The sequence below is a fragment of the Ursus americanus genome, chromosome 19 (assembly GCF_024610735.1).
Source record: "Ursus americanus isolate L20-20 chromosome 19, mUrsAme1.1.p, whole genome shotgun sequence".
Classification (NCBI taxonomy): Eukaryota; Metazoa; Chordata; class Mammalia; order Carnivora; family Ursidae; genus Ursus; species Ursus americanus.
Genome location: NC_142145.1, coordinates 7,226,907 through 7,246,732, shown reverse-complemented (window position 1 = coordinate 7,246,732; position 19,826 = coordinate 7,226,907). Strand labels below are relative to the sequence as shown.

The 19,826-nt window shown below is 40.1% G+C and overlaps 1 protein-coding gene across 4 annotated transcripts in view; it reads left to right on the top strand.

The window, feature by feature from the left end:
- Positions 1 to 19,826, top strand: part of SOCS6 (suppressor of cytokine signaling 6) — an 828,170-nt gene that overhangs the window by 262,544 nt on the left and 545,800 nt on the right. The window lies entirely within an intron of this gene.

Here is a 19,826-nt window from a genome sequence, read left to right as displayed (position 1 = left end):
TATTTCAAAAGGGGACAAATGAAACCATATTTGGCCTTCCTTTATTTCTCAATGACACGAAAGTGCTCTGGATGCCCTACTGCTATTGAGAATAAAGAGACAAGGCATTACCATCAAAAATGGATGTGGTCTCAATTAGCAAGTGGTCCTGCTCTCTATAAGAGTGGCTTAAGATCAATTACTCTGAAAACCTAGCCATTATTTTTGGCAGACATTCTTTATAATGGGCAATAACAGAAATCCTATTTAACTCATTTAGGTACTTGGTATTAAATTTTTTATTCAATTTATCTTGGAAGTACACCAAGAAGTTACCTTCATTAAAATTAGTTGTCCTTTGGGTACCATACTGAAAACTTTTAAATGGTTTAAATGGGTAATTTGCAACATCTGCTTTAAAAAAATCCTCCAGGATAAAATACTTATTTACAAGCTGTGTAGTGTGGAACTTTGATACCTTTCATTTGAGCAGACCTGCATGGACTCGTTGGCGAGAACACATGACCGTTTCTGTCGACCCTTCCCTTTGTGTGTCTCCAAGAATCAGTCACAGAATTTTCTATTCAAGAATAAATCCTTAGCTTCTGTCAGAGGATTAAAACCCCAGTCCTTTTCTTTGTTTATGCACAAAATAAATCAATCTGTCCTTAATTGGCAGCGTAGATGATCTGCAAGTTCTTCCAAAGAGCTTTAACTCTTAAACTATAGAAACTCATTTTAGACATCAATCTAGAACATTTCTTTGAGATTACTTGAAGTATATGCAATAGTCTATTTTTGCCATTCTAAGTCTTAGTCTTGGATCAAGTCAGATCACTAGAGAACCACATATTTAGGCAATCAGATGACAGCATTGGCCTTTAAAAAATATTTACATGTACAGTTTTTCCCTTGTTTTATGCACGTGCCCATGTATGTTGTCAGAGGAATGTTATTTGGGCATTTATGGGAGGCCGACGTGGGGGATGCTGACCTCACTCACCACACAGTGTGTCCTCCATGGGAACCCACAGCACAGGTATTCGTGGGTCTTGGTACCAGAGAAAAACTGAACTTCTGAACATTTTTTTTCTCTTGGCCATTGTTAGTGAAGTCATTTTTTCCCAGACTATATTCTGCAGAGCCGTTTTCATAGGAAAGCCACTAATTGGTGCATGAAGAAAATCTTCCCGTGCCTCATACCAAGCTGACCTCTCAGTATGTTAGCATACTGACGGCCTGTGGAGTTGAACAGTTACGAAGAGACAAACGTAGCTTTGTTTTAATCCTGCATTTGCTGATATTTCTTATACTGAATACGTGTGTGTTTGTGTGTGACATTTGAGTTGTGACCCAGCAGAACAGCATTCGATAGATACCAGTTTGAGGAATACTGTTACACTTTCATGATTTTCCTCTTTGTGTTGGTTGCCAAGAGGCTCAGAGTAAAATCTGCAAGTGTTTCACCTGAAATTTCCCGTCTCTGGCCTGGACACGGTGGCCGTAGACATCGTGGTGAAGCTTCGCATTGCACCGGGCCACACTCCCTTTGTGAGCCCTGTGTGCTCCCGCTGGCCCGCCTGGCCCCACGGCCACTCCGAGCTTTGCAGCTCCCTTTCTCTGCAGCCATGCCATCACGCTCTACCTTGGTTTTCTCATTTACTTTAACGACTAACCTCTTTCTGTCCTAGGACTTTTACTGATTTTTGCTTTCGTTTCAGTTCAGTTCTTCCGAAGACCCAGAGAGAAAGCAGATCCGTGCCGTTTCCATCAGCCGAGAGTCTTCTCCCGTTTCTGTAGCTTGATACTAAGTCTCGTGTAGGGACCCCCACAAGTGCGATCTCCAGCACGCCCTCGGATCTTGCTCCTGTTAATGACCTTTATTCCTGCCACCTTGTTTTCCTCCCTTTGTTTTTCATTTCTTAAAATGCCAACTTCTTTCTTCATTATCCTGTTCTCTTCCATGTCGTTCTGCAAGCTGGCTCAGGTCCTTTATGCAATGAGATATAAATGGGTTGCTCTGTTTCCAACACCCGAGGAGGCTAGCCAGATGGAAGTAGGGGTGACAACACGGATGGGCCACGAGGAAGAGTGTTGGCGAGTCATTTTGGAGACTGGGAGATGTTAGGCAAAGCTCGGTGAGCACCAGCCTCTTTACAACACTTGCCGTGCTAGAATAACAAAGTGCTTTCTGGCATGGCAGACCTCGGTGGACATCGCGGCTCTGCCCCCGACTGGTTGTGCCATCTGGGTCAGAGTCAGGGGAGAGGAACCCTGTAAATTGTCAGCACCTTCCAAAATGTGCGTATCCGGACTCCTGGTCTGCAGAGGTGTGTAGCCCCAGTGTCTCTCTTCCAGCACCTGCTTGCTGCTCGCGCGTGCCCCCACGGCTGAGTGCCTTCCTGGTCTCAGCCGTGCTCCCGGCACCCAGAACCCACTCCAGCCACTCCACCCTATCTGGGGACGAATACCCCGTGTCCTTACTTCGCTGATCAGAATTCTTCGAATTGAAGTCAGATGACCGGCACTCATCTGTGCCGCTCCCTGGGTATTCCTGAACCACAGGACGGAATGATGCATTGAGAACAAACGTTTTAATTATTATTATTATTTTTAAAGATTTTATTTATTTATTCGACAGAGATAGAGACAGCCAGCGAGAGAGGGAACACAAGCAGGGGGAGTGGGAGAGGAAGAAGCAGGCTCATAGCAGAAGAGCCTGATGTGGGGCTCGATCCCAGAACGCCGGGATCACACCCTGAGCCGAAGGCAGACGCTTAACCGCTGTGCCACCCAGGCGCCCCCAAACGTTTTAATTATTGAGCAGGCCCTGCCTCTGAACTGTTTGATTAAAAGAAACACCACAGATGCACTTCTGACCCTGGTGCCGCAACCTTTCTTTCATGCCGTGATTTGTCAACATTGATTTGTCTTTGTCAAAACTGAAGTAGAGAATTTCATAACAATTTCATTTGTCTTGCATTAGAATGAACATACCTCACTTATCGGATCGAGGTCGCCTCCTTTGCCTCCTGGATTCATCGGAACATCACTACCGATTTGATATTTCTGAAACATCTCTTTCAGTATGTCTGTCATGGCAGGAGACCCTCCCGTGACTCCTGAAACCTACAGGGTAAAATCTAAACACATGATTTTTTTGGGGGGGGGGGGTTCTAAGCTTCCACAGTTTAGATCCAGTTTCTAGTTTTAGCTGTATTTCCTGTTGGTGCTCCTTTCCATGAGCCATTTGCTCCAGTGATACTAACTTTTTAAGTTTCTGTTTTAAGACTTGGATTAGAATGTGTATCAATAGATTCCCAGTGTGCGTCATTTTAATGCCCACAGTAGCGGCAATAGCGTCATGAGAAGTTGTGAAAGCGATGGTAACCACACTCAGGTGTCGGAATCATGTGCCTTTTTTGTCTCCCAGGCCTTTGTCTTTTGTCTTCTTTCCACACCTTTTATCATCTATCCTAACAGAATTTCAAGCCCTTCTCAGATCCCTTGTCCCTCTTAAAGCTTCTTAACCTAGAAATAACCTAGAAATACGCTCTTTTCTCTGAGCTACTACAATTCTCACTTTGCAGCCATTGCTTAGCACACCTTTGCAAGTGTGTCAGCTAGCTGCCTTTGTGTGTGTGTGTTTGGGAAGGCCTCAAGTTGAAGGAGAGACTTATATACTTTCCTTACAGATGAAGGGTACCTACTTCAAATCCTTTGTGAGATGTAGTTGATTCTATATAGAAAATTAAATTCTGGTATACTCCATATATACATGTATGTCCACACTTTTATAGAAACAATAAACTAGAGGAGAAAAAACACTTGCAAGCAAATGGCAGGTAATGATTCTTCATCATTCTATAACTTTTTCCTTTTCCCTTCCTCCCTCCCTCCCTCCCTTCCTTCCCTCTCTCTTTCTCTCTTTCCTTCTTCTCTCTCCATGGTGTTAGGTTGTACTGACCCAACACAGTGAAATGAGAACTGTGAATTGGGTTGTATTAATATAGTTGTTATTTGAAAATTGTGCCAGTTTAGCATTTAATTATTGTGTAATCTTATAAGAGTACAATTTGTGTGGAAGAGAGATACTTACTTGATTTTATGCTTTCTTGATAACGTTCTGGTATCGTCCCACAAGTACCATATTAAGGATAACAGTAAAATCAATGATGAAATAGGAATGCAAACATGAAAACTTTAGTGTGAGTGGACAATTTGATAATTTATACTCAAATTGCAGTAAAATGAAGAGAAATTTGCTGTCTTATAATTATAATTGTTTGGCTTGAATCTTTGAAAAGATCCTTTTCCAAGGGAAGTTGGGGATTTCTGGAATTTGTGTGGAAGAATCACTGGCGTGGAGTGTGGAGTGGACCACGGGGCACTGGCTGCATCGGCGAGATGCCCTCTCTCCCTCAGGCTGCAGCTACACCCGCACATCGCCAGTGTGGGAGAAATGGGGATCTCACCTTGGGAGCTAACCTGCTTTTGTGTCTGCATAACTCCTAAATGGACTTGTTAAAATAGGTGTTGCCTAATTATAACAACACCTTTATTTTCCTTGACCGTCTTTGGTTTGGACTCCTTTTTACTTTTCACGGTGTTATTATTTAGGGATGGATGATTGGCTCGTTTTATGTGCCTGATGGGGTAGGTACCTGATGGGTATCTGCCGACTGAGCTAAAAAGTATTTGCATAGGCCCGCAGGCCACTGATGAAATGAGAATCAGAATAGAAACCTCATCAATCAATGCTTTGCAGGGATCCCATTTTCTCTAGTCAGATAGGATGGTTGAATTGGGGGGTGTTTTTCTGAATTATGCTGTATCAGCTGAGGCCTGCAAACTCTCCAGAAGCCATGGTTTCTGGATGTGACGTTCTGCACCCTGCATTCATGCTCTGCTGCTGTACTTTGCCTCTCAAGGGAGGACTAATCGATAAGGTTAGATCCAAGTTCCGTGGAGCCTAGAATGTGGAGCAAAGAGCTGGAGAAGGATTTGCATGTAATCGCCGTTGAGTATTTTCTAATTGTATAATTCTTCCATTTTCATTTAAGTCATTCATTAAGTGCATTTTATGGAGATTAATGGTACTGAGTGTTTGGGGCTTTGGAATCTTTGGAACTCTTCTTTTGTGAGTGGACAGGTTTGCTTTTTGGTTTCTGTTTTTCTTTCTTTTTCCTTCTCTTTCTGTTGCCTTCCTGCTTAGCCTAGAAGCAATCTAGGTGAAGCCAGTTCCAGACTTCTTGAACTAACTGCCGTGGAGAAGAAATGCAAGATCAATGGAATATCCCCATACCTTCTACATCCCAAAATGCTCTATTATTTTTGTACTTTGTGAAAGATTTCAGTTTTCTTTGAATCCCTGAACAGACTTGTTTGTGTTTTTTAAAGAGAAACTTAAAACTTGCAGACTTGTAGTATGAAATCAAGTGTATGAGATGTTGATAATAAATACAGGAGGAAATTAGGAAAAGAGAACAAAGGAGATAATGGAGATTTTGGAGTAGAACACACGCACACACACACTCATGCACACATGCACACACATTATATAAGCAGCCTTAAAAGAAGGAATGGTGATCTAGACATGAATATTGGAGTCACAGTGCTTTGCTGGTCTTGGCATGAGATTAGGGAGGGAGAAATGACATGTTCACCAAGAGCAGTGGGTCAGGACTTGGGAAACCAGTCACGCAGGCATGCTGAGTTTCCTTCAAGCAATATGTTAATCTGGGTTACCTGAAGCTTTCTCTATCTTAAGTTATCAAGTAAAACTTGGCATAATCAGGCGTGATTAAAGAGGGAAGCTAGAAAAGATATGCATCCCTTCTTTCAAGAAGAATCCACAAAACTGGACGTTGCTTCTCTCCATGCTTGCGTGCACATCGAGGCACTGGTTTCATGTGAGAACAGGTGTTGGCTCTCAGGCGCGATCTCAGAACTCAGGGTTGTGTTTCCATATGGAGGGGTGTGTATTTGGGTCACACTTCTGCCTCCCTTTGTCCCCTCAATCACTTCTTCCCAGTAGAGGGGAACGTGACACTTCTCTGGTTGGTAAAACGAAGGAACTGGGCAAAGCTTGGCTCAGCCCTGCTGGCTTCCTTTTCCTCCCCTACCGCCCTGCTCCAGAATTAGCTTTCCGTCTAGAGGATGTGCTCTCATCTGGAGCCAAATGGCTGAAGTTCAAGTCTCACTTCTGCTAATGATGACCTGTGTGATCTTGGGGACATTTGTTAAATTTGGAGTGTGTCACTTTCTTTGTGTTTTTTGTTCTTGTTTTCCCCCAGTTTGAAAATGCATGGTAGAATAGGTTGCTTCCTTGGGTGTTGTATGGAAGAGCCTTTAATTAGTTGAAGATAGTGGAGAGTTTTGGGAAGATAAACAAATTAAACACTGCACGCACTATCCCTCACCTCCAGAGAAAGCCAACAAATCCTGGAGTATGTGTTTTGTTGGAGACTGAAATTAAAGTTAGGATGTTGTATGTACCCAAAACAATGCCTGGCACCTAACAGACACTTGACAAATATTTGCTGAATGAGGGCTTTATTGAAAGAGGGAATTCATATTTTGAAATCTTAATAGGTGATTCTGCTAAATACTCCCCCACCCCCTACAACATACACCCACCCACACACGTGTGCGTGCGCACACACACACACACACACCACTTATGCAGTATTCATATCACTTATAGAGATTGCTTGTAAATCTTACTTCTTTGGGGGCTGATTCTTATTTAATTATCTGTGATGCATATGCTTTCTAAGGATAGTAAACTAGAATTTTTTTCTATTTATCAGCATTAAGAATATACTTATTTTGCACTATTTTAAAAAGTTGTATTTACAAACCACCAGCATTTTCTGAATTTTATTTAACAGATTACACCACTTGCCTCATGATCCAAATATAGTCTGCTTAATAGGTAGCAATGTCTTATATAATCACTGTTGAGTCATAGGCTCCAAAGGGAAGAATGACTCATGGGAAGTGGCGTCTCATTTCAGTAAAGAAAAAGCTGGGATACAACCATCGATTTCCTACTTCTGTTATAATCATGGATTTTTAAAAGATTCAAACTCAAAATCTAAAGTTATCTTTCTCCATTTTATATTCATTGATACAGTGTATTACAGCCAGAGTACAGGTGACTATAGATCCCTAGATTATCTTCATCTAAAATAATTATGAGCACTGGGTGTTATACATAACTAATGAATCATTGAACACTACATCAGAAACTAATGATGTACTATACAGAGGCTAACTGAACATAATAAAATAAATAAATAAATAAATAACTATGAGCAAGCAATACATTTTTCTTTAGGTTTGTATTGGAGAAACCTGCATAGTGGCTTGATGAGGGTTCTTATCACTCATTACAGATTTGCTTTAGTTATCCTGCCTTTTTATTCAATTTTGAAAATTTATAGTATGACAGCGATTTCCCACTTGGATATTGTGTGGAACGAGAAAATAACAGCCTTTAAGTCATTGAAGAATATGGAGGATTGAAGAGAGTTAAACTCAAAATGATATAGGAGTCCACAGCTTGGATAAAAAATACAGATTATTTATTTGCTTCTTGTAATTAGATCGTATAGTTCGATTAACTGTAAAAACTAATGTTTAGTTCTGTGGTAAAATAGAAAAAATAAATGATATTTACTTAGTATGCTCTTCCTGATGGAAGACTGGTGTTATATATTCTTTTTTATACCCAGAGATAAGCACAGTGTTTCCTGCCATAATGACCTCCACTTCTAACGGGCTCACTGAGCTCCAGGTACTGTGATGGCGAGCACTGGGTAGTTTAATTTTCACAACAACCTGTTGAATATGTGTATCCTGGTTTTTTAAATGGGAGGAAAAAGTATTCAATAAGTAAATCCAAAAGCATGGTATCTCCAATAGAAATAAACTTTATGAAACTTTTTACTGTAACAGATCTATGACATTTGGGAAGAAAATTTCAGAAGGATTTTGGAAATCCCGAATTTGTGCATACATCTTACCATAAAATACAAGCACAGTGGTCTGTAGATGACCGCAAATCTCCTTTGGGAGGCATGGGAGCTGCGAGGTGGGCTTGGGTAATCCCCCAATTGCCCCACACATGTTCACATCCCCACACAGACCATGCCCAGGGGTGCGGTTCCACGTGGGGCACCAGAAATGTGACAAGTCAAGGTCCTTCATTTGTGGAGAGCTGAGATTATGTATATTAAATTTAAGAATGACCACCTATTCCTTATAATCTCGTTCTATGCTTGTTTCTATTCATTTGAATAAGGCGTACTATATACAGATTTGCATCCTGCTTTTCCCCTTAAAATTATCAAAGTGTTGCCCATGTCATTAGAAGAATTAAAATTCTTCTGTCATAAAGAAGAATTAAAATTCTTTCTAACATCGAGTATGGATTTGATTATGTTGAGGAACTACTATTTATTTTTTTAGTGTAATGGTGATATTGTAATGTTTTAAAAGTCCTTATCTTGGAATGAAACATACTCAATAATTTATGAATGAAATGATATGAATGTGAGGATTTTGTGGGGAATGTGAGGATAATTGTTGCAACTTGGTGATGGGAACTTGGGAAATCATTACATATACCATTCTCTGTATTTTTTGCCTGCTTAAACATTTCCATGATAAAAAGTTAAAGTTTTTCACAAATCTTTTTCTAAAATCTTTATGATCACAATATGGATGTATTTTAATTTATATTTATTACTTTAATAAATTTATATTTATTATATTTAACTTTAATTTAATTCATTTAATCATTTATTGCTGGGGCACATTTTATGATTTTTCTGGTTTTTTGCAGTCATATATGATACAGCAGTCAACGTTTTTTCCCCAACATTTCCTTGTGCATGAAATTTCATCCACATTTACATTTCTTTCCTTAGGAGAGATTTGGATGTGTGATACTACTGCACTGATGAGTGTAATCATTTAAATGTGATATGCCATTTGTTTTCCAGGTAGATTGAATATATTTGCCGTCCTTATACTATCAGCATTGCACGCCATTCTTTAAAAAATATATCTTCAATTGATATTTTATTAAAAATATTGGAAGAATATATATTTCCTGAAATATAAGACATTTATGCTGACGGCAGAACATATGGAAACTACAGAGCAGTCACCACTCTACAAGAAAATCACGGTTGAATTGGGTGATGTTGCCTAACAATCTTTTTTCAAAATATTTTGAAATATTCTCTGCTGTTCAGTTATAATGATAGCTGGAGGCATTATACAACTTTATTTTGTAACTTTTTTTTTTCAGTACAGATGTGAAAGTTTCACATCTATTATTTACTATTGCAATGTCAAATAAAGTTAGTTAGAGAGAAGTTTCAGAGAAAAAGATAAATTGGAAAAAGACCATAGTCACTGAGGTGGAAAGTGACATAGGGAGATCTTGCCATGTTGTAGCAGTTAGAGTGGAAATGTCGCATCAGGGTTTCAAAGCATGTCTTCACTTTCTCTTCATTACAACCAAATGAAGACCTCATTTGAGATTTACAGATAGGGCCACCAAGGCCTGGGCATACAAGATTCCTCAGAAAATGGCCTTCATATCCTATCTTCACCTTGGGGTCGGATTGCCCCAGGGTGTTCCTGGTTATTCTGTATCTCGTGCTTCCCATGAGGGAACCCATTGCACCCCCTTCTTGAGATACTGTTTGCTTCCATTTTATAAAGTTATAGAAGCAATATATGCTCTTGGAAAAACAATTGCAACAGAACCAAAGAGCGTAATAAGAACATAGTGTATACACAGTTTTTTAGACTACTTTCCCTTAGTTTTGTACTATAAGCAAATTTTCTGGGTCATATAACTGTTGTAAATACCATTATTAGGGTTGCAAGAGACACAGCCACATCCTAAGAGTGTCCTGCCATTGGCTTGATGTCCCAGCATCTTGCCAAATCAGGATGACCCGCCTGCTGCCTGAGGGTGAGCAGCTTTTGCCTACCGACCAGACTCTGCTCCCCCTTAGCAGCCTCCTACACTCATGCACCTACTCACTTCAGGACTTGATAAAACAATACGCAGTGGGTGGTGGTCTGGCTTCCCCAGTAATGAAAGTGGAAGTCACAACCTGGAACCCTGAGTGAGCTCACTCCCCATGGAAACAGATTTGGCTAATGAGAGAAAAAGACCTTGGCTGGAGACCAGGGCAGCACAGTTCTCCCCTCTCCCTCTCTCTCACTGCTCTCAGACAACAGGTCCTGAAGAGCCTGTCTGAGGGGCTCCTTGTGGACAGGTGGGTGCACCCACCAAAGGACCCTCCTCATGAAGCAGTGGCCAGGATGGTAATACGTCACTTTGCATTGCTTCCTGGCCTTCTCTCCTGCCGTGGGCTTGCATCTCTTTGAATAAAGCATGATCATTTATGTAGTCATTGCCTCAGACCTGGCTCAGGCAGAGAAGTAGCCAGGTGAAGAGGGAGGTAGACAGAGAATGTGCAAAAGCTTGGTGGGTGAGGGAGCATGGTAGGTTAAAACCGAATGACAAGTGTGGTGGAGAAAGAAAGAGGAGAGGTGCCTGATGTAAACTGGGGGAGGGAGGGGTGCAAAGCCATTGAGGGTGGTGTAGACCACAGGAACCAGTTCTGTCTTGATTCTAAGAGCAATAGGAGTCCACTGCAGGGTTTTAGGCAGGAAGGAAGTGGGGTGGGGATGGGGTAGTGAAGTCAGATTTGAATTTGAAAAGAGCACTCTGGCTGTATTGGGTCGAGTAGACCAGACTTTGAAAGTAGGGTTGCAGTGTTGGGTGATCCATAAGGAGGTGCCTGCAGATTGCAGGAGAAGGATGACCTTAGCTCAGACTACTGTGGTGAAGTGAGCAGATTTGAGCGTTATTTGGGAGACAAGATAGTTAAGACTGATAATAGCTGGGAGTGTAACCTGAGGCCCTAGAGAATCCCTAGGTGTCTCGATGGGCTACTTTTTGCGTGCTGGTGACACTTATGAAGTGGGGAACACCGGGACATGATGAGATTGGGGGAAGATCTGAAGTTTGGTTCTGGAAACACACTGTCCAGGGAATGGTATGACATCTGTCTGACCTCAGGGGAGAGATCTGGGCTGGGTACAGATATCCGTGAGGCACCCGGTTGAACCAGTGAATAGGCTGGGGCAGAGAAGGAGCAGAGGGCAGAGAGCTGGCTTTGCGCCCTCAGGATTTCGTGCTTTCGCATGACCAAGAGTGGGGGTTGGGGTTAGCCTTTTGCTGAGTACATCTATGGAACAGAGAATCCCCCTCTCAAATCTGAAGTTGAATTATATGCTAATGACTACATGTCTGGCCCGAATTGTGTCTCGAATGCATTTGTCCAATGTGGGCCTTTTGGACCAGGATTCACTCTTCTGTCATTATTCGGGGAATATTTTCTTTTTCAAGTAATTGGAGACATGCTGGAATTCTTCCACCGAAACTCCAGTCGCCAAGGCTGGATGTATCCGTCCTTAATCACCCTGATTTATGGAAGAACCCATAGGCGGGGCTCAATATCCTATACTTTCTCTATTGCTGTCTTTGAAATGTTGCAGTCACAGATCAGATTTAGAAAAATAACAGGCACGTAGTTTTGACTGCCTGAGATAATAGCACCACAATACTGTGGTTAAGAGGGTGGAGAATGAGGTAGAGCGAGGTAACCAACCACTTTCCTAGAGGTTACAGACACCATGTTTCTGAGCTAGGTTACTTATACCAATTTCTAAAGAGATGACAATTCTGAGAACAAATTGGGGATAGGTCACTGATTACATTTAAAGCTGAAGCATTATTTTCTCTGTATTTAGAAGAAATTCTGTCAGATTTTTGCAAATTCCTTGTAAATGTCTTGTTTTCCCAAGCAATTCAGATTTTCTCTTGATAGTAGGTTAACTGGAACGTGGGGTATGGCCTGTCATAACTGGGTATATTATTATGAGGCCATTGTAAAGCTTCATTCTCAATAACTTTTGCTTTATATGTTCTATGTGCTGCTGACTGAATATCACTTACTATTCCAGAAAGTAAATTAGCGAGGGTGGGTAGACATCCACAACTGCACATTATTAGTATATTCTCTAGGTATTTAGGGCCTTGAAATGAGCAGAATCTGGGCGATTATTATTAAAGTGGCAGTCATTTTTAGCCTCCTTACTAGGGAGAATTTGGTGTCCTGCTTTGAATGCTTTCTGGAATGACTGCTCATGGGGACAGTGGTGGTGCTGTGTCCTTTCTCACATCTGTCCCTTGATGGAAGATTTTACTCTTTTTCTAACTGGCTTCCAGTCTCTGTTTCCCCCTACACATCTGTCTTTTACCTTTTGCTGTTTCCCACTTAAAACTGGTGGGTAAGGCACCTTTATAACAGGATACAGTCTACACTAATGATTCCTGGGGCGCCTGGGTGGCTCAGTTGGCTCAATGTCCGACTCTTGATTTTGGCTCAGGTCATGATCTCAGGGTGGTGATGGGCATGGAGCCTGCTTAAGATTCTTACTCTCTCCCTCTCCCCCTCCCCCCTCAAAATAGACAAATAAATACATAAGCTAGTGATTCTTTTCATGGCATGGAGGAAGCATGTCTGAATAAAGTTGTGGGGAGGTTTGAGAAATTTCACTCAGCTGGGAAAAGTTTGTATTTGGAATGCAAATGTATTTGGGTACATGGAAAAGCTTACATGATTTCATAATGTAAATCAAATAATAAATGTTAAATGAAAATGAAAAAGTAACCCCTGGCAAAAATTTCTTGGCAAATGGAAATAAGCTGACTGTAGAATAAGAAAGCATTTGATGTAAATCCTACTGTTACAAAAACTGTGGCATGTTTGTTAATTATAGACAATGCTCTCATGCATATGTGATGTAATAAATGTCTAGTGACTCAGGTAAACAGATACTGTTGACCTGTGGGCTGCCCGTCCCATGTTTATGCTTCTGTTCATTCTGGCCCACACAATTCCAGTTTTGTTAGATGACAAAGTATTTAGCCTTGGTGGAGAAATCATAGTTGTTCTCGGAATCATAGAAATTCTGTGTTTCTTTCTTTCTTTTTTTTTTTTTTTTAAAGATTTTATTTATTTATCTGAGAGAGAGCCAGAGCAGGGGAGAGGGGAAGAGGGAGAGAAAGAAGACTCCTCTGCTGACTGGGGAGCCCAACATGGGCCGAGATCATGACCGGAACCAAAGGCAGTCGCTTAACTGACTGAGCCACCCAGGCACCCCAATTCTGTGTTTCTTTGAAGATGAATGTTCTAAGGGGCCATGAGACCCAGTTCTAGGAAGTAATCTATGATAGGAGGTCTGATGGATTTCTCTGGGAAAATCTTCCTTCTTGATGAAAGAGAGATCTGTAATTAGAAATTCCTTTATTTTTGACTGTCCCTTGCTTTTTATGTTCGGCTTGATGCCTCGTGCTCTGGCAACCATCTTGTGGCAATGAAGACTTAAGCCTGAGGACAAAGCCAAGACCCTGATAAGGTTGAGGGAGCCTGGGCTTAATGGCCTCCTTAAACCATGGCATCAACTCTATAACTGCCTCTCAAATCATAAATATTCTTATGCACATAGAAACCTTAATCAAGTTTTTGATTATTCTTGTTAAAATAAAACTTAATTTTTGTACTATAATTTAGTACACAGAAAGCATTTTTGAACCCTGAGAAGCATACTGTATTTTATTCTGTCTTCCTCAGGAGTTGGTTTTCATGCTGGCTTTATCAGCCAAGTATCAAAAGATTATCAATGTAAAATAATTTATTGTGGGTATCACCCGTTGCCAACTAGTGATAGACTATGGATAAAGGTTCATACTGAAAATAAACACAGGGTTCTTTTTTCATGGTTCATGAAAGAGCATCTGCTTGGAAGACTTCTGTCAATCACTGACAACCAGCACTATTTCTTTTTCTGTAAGAATGGTGAGTCCCACTACTTTTTGTTTTTCTCTTCTTTTAGGTAGCTAATGATGGAAATGTAAAGTTGAAAACTTTACAAGGCTTATACCTAGGATTGCTTCATGTATATTGAAAAGAACAGGACTGTAGATGGGGGAAAGTATTTCATGTCTGAAAGTTCTTGAGCAAGAATATCACACAGCCCTCTTGACTACTTTGAAAAATTCAAGTCATTCTCATGCAAACTTTATGTAAAGTTAGAATCTGAGAACTTACACTTCTAATTATAAATTTTTTTTAAATAAATGTCATCTTTTTGAGGAAACCTGATGAAAAAGTTCATTATGAGGACTTCCAAATTTTACCTGGAGTGGAAATTGAGGAAAAAAATTTGATATGAATTTGTCTTTGTGCTATTAAGGTCTTCGACTGATTGGGTAAGGCCCACCCACATTATGGAGGCAATCTGTTTTACTCCAAGTCTACTGATTTAAATGTTAATATCATCTAAAAATGCCTTCACAGAAATATCTAAGATAATGTTTGACAAATATCTGAGTACCATGCCCTAGTTAGGTTGACACATGGAATTATGTCACGGTGGTCAAGTACTGAATTAATAATTTAGTGCGTCAAATGGTAAAATATGCCAAGAATGATGTCATTACTTTTATGCTATTCATTGGGATGAATTTTACAGCGAAACAATTTTTTCCAGCTTCTAGTTTATGCATATGTGGCTAGAAAAGACTATGGAAAAAATTCAAATTTGTCTCAAGCCCCGAGGATTACAATAAAGCTGATGATAGCCTTTGCCAGTGAATAAAATTTTTTGATATAATGAATTAATTTAGGGAAAAAATGATAGAAATATTAACCAATGAAGTGCCAGCAATGCTGGCATTGTAAATAGGGATTTTCGGTGGGAGGACAAAGAAGGGACACAAGCTCTTCTTTCTGGAATGCATTAGATTGTTCACAAGCAAATGCTAATTTTGAAAACCCTGCCTAGTGATCTGAGGGAAGACCTTGTTCTTGCTATTAACGTGGTTAATTACAAACTGATTTGTTCAAGTTGCAGTGTGAAGCTCGTAAATGACAGCATTTGAAAGTCTATCAGAATTTTTGAGATTCAGATTAGAGTATCTTCTCATTGGACTTGAAATTTTAAAAAAATGAAGCATTCTTCCCCCAGTGTTTGGGAATTTCTTCTGAAGATGCTTTTGCTACTTGAAGGAGGGGGAAAAATAAATCCAAGGGCTTATTCGTTTTTAGAGTTGATGTAGTGAGTATATTTTGTCCTAAGGTATTACAAATCAAAAGATAACTTTGTAAGAATATTCTGAGTTATTTAACCCTTCTTCCTAAGAAAGATCATAGTTCATCCAGTGATACTTAGAACCTCTGTATTCTATCAGGGTCTTAGACGAAAATCATCAATGCAAACTATACCCTCTTCCTGGAAACTTTTTTTTTTTTGAGATTTATTTATTTGCAGAGAAAGAGAGCAGGGGGAGGGGCAGAGGGTGAGGGAGAGAGAGAGAATCTTCAAGCAGACTCCCTGCTGAAGCACAGAGTCCAATGTGTGGCTCGATCCCAGGACCCTGAGATCATGACCTGAGCCAAATTATGAGTCAGCTGCTTAACTGACTGAGCCACTCAGGTGCCCCCTTCCTGGCAACTTTAATGGTTCAGTGAGAATTTGGTTTTGCTTTTTTTAGACAGGGAAGAAGGGTACGGACTATTAAAAAAAATTGTAGCCCTGCCACATTTCACTGTGGTTGATAGGACAGCTTTCACATTAGCATGATGTATTAGGATATACCCCCCAGCCAAAGGTTTGCTTGTGCTTGATAAGAGGACATTCACACAGTGGAGCCCTGGATCCAGGAGGAGTCATTAACATGGATTCCCCCAAAAGTAATGCCCACCCACGCCTAGCATGGATCAGATGGTGCCAGCTGATAGGCACCATTCCAGAATCTTTTTTTGTCCATTCATCCAATGAACTGACTTCTTTTCTTTGGTAAACATCCAATGTTAAAAAGAAAAAAAAAAAAAAACTTAATTAGAAGTACCACAAAGTTTGGCTCAAGAGACCTGGAATAGGCTGCTTATAAATTATTGAAATTAGGCCATGGAAAACATGTTGCCATCTTGTCAAAGGGAAATATGCTTGTCCAGATCTATACCATGGAGTTGCTCTGGTTTTGGAACACCAGGGAAAAATGCCAAATGCTTCAAGCTTCCAAAAATGGTAATTTTCAAAAGAGCTTTGTATATTTGGCAAGTATTTGAGCTTTGAGAATGAGGGGGAAAAACCTATAGCATCTGTATATAAGCTCCAGGCACGGATATAAAAACTGTGGCACTGAGTGCCTCACCATTTAATAAAGATCTCAAAAGGCACTTGTCTGGACAGTGTTTGAAAGGAAGGAAAGTACATCTTATCTGGGGAAGAACTAACCTGGAGAATGAGTCCATGACCTCCTGTGCCCTGGCGTAGAAGGGAGCTTGTACGAAACCCTCCTTAGAGATGTTCAGTGTTGTCAAATGACCCAGAAAAGTTTTAGTTTTTCACATTAACATTTGGTGAATTTGACATAATTAACTTCTAGAAAGTAGCTTTTAAGGATTTGATCATAAGGTAAACTGGTGTTTCCTTGCTGGCTTTGGGCATGATCTCATTTTTTAATCTGTATGTACTGGGGAAGTAGTTTTATGTGTATTGTTGTCTGTAACTGGATCAATATTGAACATGAGGTATGGCTTCTCTCTTTCTTTTGTGATGTATAGAATACAAAACTTGTAGCCAGATCATATGACTAAATTGTGTGTGTGTGTGTGTATTTCTAAAGCCATCACTCCTTTGTTTTGTTTTTAGTTTCAATATTTAATTTATTTTTGAAATTTTAGGGGCACCAGGGTGGCTCAGTCAGTTAAGCGTCCGACTCTTGATTTTGGCTCAGGTCATGATCCCGGGGTTGTGAGTTCAAGCCCCGTGTCGAGCTCTGTACTCAGCGGGGAGTCTGCTAGAGATTCTTTCTCCCTCCCTATTCCCCCTCCAAATAAATAAATATTAAAAAGAAATTTCAATTAACATAAAAGGAAGGTGGGAGATTTCTGTTTAAGAGATCATGGATTAGAGGTTGATACTCCTGATTCTAAACTCTTTAGTTTCGCGAACAAGCCTTTTAAAAGCACAGGCACCCTTTTCTACAATCGTTCCCTCTCTCCTGCACACGCATTCTACCTGTTAGCCATACTAAAACAGAAAACACCATATTTTGTCCCATTTCTTTATTTTTGCATACTTTGTTGCTTTTCTCTTGATATGCCCCATTCTCACATTTCTAATCAGAGTATTCCTATTTATCCTCAAGACTAAATGCAAATGACACCTCCTCTAAGATGGTTTCCATGATTACAGGGGCACATTTAACATTTCTTTCATCTGTGCTAATACAACTTTGTATACACCACTATTTGTGTTATTGTGACAACTTTGAAAAATATATGACGTGCAAAAATATGTTCATCTTATTAAAAAGTTGCATTACAGGTGAGGGTAAATTCTCCTTTGGCCATTGTCTACGGTTCCTCCTTCTCACACTGCTTAGATGGAATCACTATTCTCAGTGTGGGAAATATTATACCAGGCCATTTCTATTTATATGTGCATACATGTCCCTATATAAAATACAGTATTGTCTTTTGTGTGAGTTGCAAAAAATGGCATAACAATGCATGTGGTGTTCTGCAAATTGGTGATTTCTTTGCATATCTGTCTCAATTGTAAGAGAATTTCACCCATCCCATCAGATGGCAAAGTCCTTTGGTCTAAAGATGATGATTATGATGAGTGTGTATGTGTGTTTCATTTTATCTCTTGCACCTTCTTTGTGCAGTCTTCTCAATAATGCCTAGATGATGATCATTACATAGTATTTTAATATATGTCTGTTGCCTATTAAGTATCCATGTTGCTCTTTCATGACTGTAGGGAGACAATAAAAAAATCAAAATTTTAGTCTTTAACAATTAAATCCAAAAAATTAAAACTAGATCTGCCATATGATCCAGCAGTTTTACTTCTGGGTATATGTTTATTGCAGCATTATTCATAATAGCCAAGATATGGAAACAACGTAAGAGCCCATCAACAGATGAATGGATAAAGAAGATTTTATATATATGTATATATATATATGTAATGGAATATTGTTACATATGTGGTGGAATATTGTTCAGCCATGAGAAAGAAGGACATCCTGTCATTTGTGACAAATTGATGCAGAAAAAGATGAATAAGATATCACTTACATCTACTTAAAGCAGAGAATAAAATGGTAGTTACTAGGGCCTGGGAGGTGGGGGAATAGAACAGATGTTGTTTAAGGGGACAAACATGCAGTGAGTAGGGAATAAATCTTAGAGATCTAATGCACAGCATAGGGAATATAGACAAGAATATCATCAGATTTGCTCAGAATCTAGAACTTAATTATTGCAGCCATTTAAAAGAAATGATAATTATGTAATGTAATAGAGGTGCTGATTGTACAATGGCAATCATATTACAATATATAAATGTATCAAATTAACATGTTATACCTTTTTTTTTTTTGAGAGAGAGAGAGAGAAAGCATGAGTGGGGCCAGGGGTGGAGGCAATAGGGGCAGAGGTAGAGAGAGAGAATCCTAAGTGGGCTCCATGCCCAGTGTAGAGCCCAACTCAGGACTTCATTGACCCTGACATCATGACTTGAGCTGAAACCAATACTCGAATGCTTAACCAACCGCGCCACCCAGGAGCCCTAACACGTTATACATTTTAAATTTACACAATGTTATATGTCAAATATATTTCAATAAAAAAGATGGTATGGACTGATCACAAAGTGATCAGTCCATTTCATATGAGTGTTTTACTTAAGGAACATAAGAGAAATTATCTTTCCTATTGAGAATTGTTGGATAATTGAAGACGGTTAATGGAGGAGAAGTTTTTTGAGGCCAAATAAAAAACAGCTTGGTTACATACATTTCTTATCTTGTTTTTACAAAGCATGTTGCTAGTTATACTCTAAAAATTAGTTCAAGTTGTCCTGGGGCAGATAGTAGCAGACAACGGAGCATAAATATTAACCATTCCGGTATTACATAAATGACAGTGTCTTCTCTCAAGTGGTACACATGCCTCTGGCAAAGAGGAAAAATGCCTGGATGGCACATTTTCTTCTTCCAGTTTGTGTCTCCAATAGATACAAAGGCAAAAAACAAACTTTCAATGACTAGGTCTGTTCATGTTATTTAATGGTTTTCTTAGAGACCCACGTCTCAAGGACCTTCAGCTGTGGCTATTCCTGAATGCAAATAGGGTCAGTTAAGAACTGATTTTCTCCAGTTGGGCTCCATCTCAGGCCAGTGGGAAATTGAACAGCTCCTCACATATTTCCTGGGGTATGGGTTCACTACTGGAAAAGCATGGGACTTGAAATCAGAAAGCTTTTATTTCAAGTCCCAATTCTGCCTAATTAAGATTATATGGCTTGATTACAAAGTGATAAACAAGTCCATTTCACATGAGTGTCCTCCTGAAGTAAGGAACATAAAAGCTCCCTCTCTTGCCATGGGGTCTCCTTCTGTTGGCAGATGTCCTACTCTTGCTTGCTGGGTCCCCTCTCCTTTATAAATATTCCTTTTGTGGAAATCTCCTGTGTTACCCTGTCTTTCTGATGGCCCCTGACCCATCGAAGGAAAGGGCGGGATGACCCTGCCACCCTGTCCTTGCACTCTGCGGGCATCATAACTAGGGCAGACAATGTACGCTGAGAGGGCTGCCAAATGAACCAGCAGTTCTCAAGTCTGGTACGGAGTTGAACTGTGGAGGAGTCTGTTGTCTGAGGTC